Source organism: Lutjanus erythropterus, chromosome 24 (assembly GCF_056507025.1).
Source record: "Lutjanus erythropterus isolate fLutEry1 chromosome 24, fLutEry1.hap2, whole genome shotgun sequence".
Lineage (NCBI taxonomy): Eukaryota > Metazoa > Chordata > Actinopteri > Lutjaniformes > Lutjanidae > Lutjanus > Lutjanus erythropterus.
This window is the reverse complement of record NC_139340.1, coordinates 16,639,158-16,640,000: the sequence shown is the minus strand read 5'-3', so window position 1 is coordinate 16,640,000 and position 843 is coordinate 16,639,158. Positions and strand designations below refer to the sequence as shown.

The following is an 843-nucleotide window of genomic DNA, read 5'->3' as shown; positions in this document are numbered from 1 at the left end:
TCAAATTTTTGTGTCCTGCATTCAGTGAAATGGAAATATTCTATTTTTCTGCAGATGTGGTTTCACATATTTAGAATCTTTGCAAACCTTTGATCAGCAGTATAATTTATGATGAAATTCTGGTGTACAGAAGCCTGTTTACGTCCATGTTTCTGCTGGATTTAATTGTGTGTGCAGGTGTACGCCTGTATCTACGTGCGTATATTATTATGTTCAGGTATACATTGATATGCATGTTTTTATTTTATCTGTATTTTTTTTACTTGCTGTTTGCTCTGTCAACATGAAGTAATAAAAAGTTTGGGTGGTTGGGTCTGGTGATTTACACTCCTACTCTTTTCTTATGTTTGTAGTTTTTCAGACTCTGAAGTTCCTTAAATGAAATCCCACAGTGTTCCATACTGTGTAGGAACCCTGATAGACTCCTCTGCACCAACAACATCTGAGGAAAAAGTTTCTTTCTCAGACTTGGGGTCCAAAAGTTTCAGGCTATTAGCAGCTCCCTGTACAGACAACTATAAGTGGATTATTTTGACAAAAGCTTAGAAACCTGATTAATGGCAGACAACTTGTGAAGCATCTTTCATTCATGATTTCTGATGGCTTTAGTCTCTCCATTCTTAGTGTTCTCACCTGTGTCCAAACTTAAAAGGCTCCCTGATCCCATCATGTGAGAGTTTCAAGAGCGTCTTACATGATCCTATGTAGAAAGAAAAGCTCTGAAACAAAGTACAGTGTGAAGACGTGGATGAAATGAAGAAACTCATGGTCCTCAGTTTTGTCTTTCAAACTCTGCACTCATCTGGGAAGAGAAGAAGAAAAAGGACAACAGGTTATTAAATT

At 37.2% G+C, this 843-nt stretch overlaps 1 long non-coding RNA gene across 1 annotated transcript in view; it reads right to left on the bottom strand.

The window, feature by feature from the left end:
- The window catches only part of LOC146304893 (uncharacterized), a 5,217-nt gene extending 4,854 nt beyond the window's left edge, over window positions 1–363 (bottom strand). The window contains exon 1 of the long non-coding RNA XR_014769246.1: window positions 1–363. This exon is cut by the window's left edge and continues 880 nt beyond it. This is a non-coding gene — a long non-coding RNA (uncharacterized LOC146304893).
- Between the last annotated feature and the right edge of the window lie 480 nt (window positions 364–843).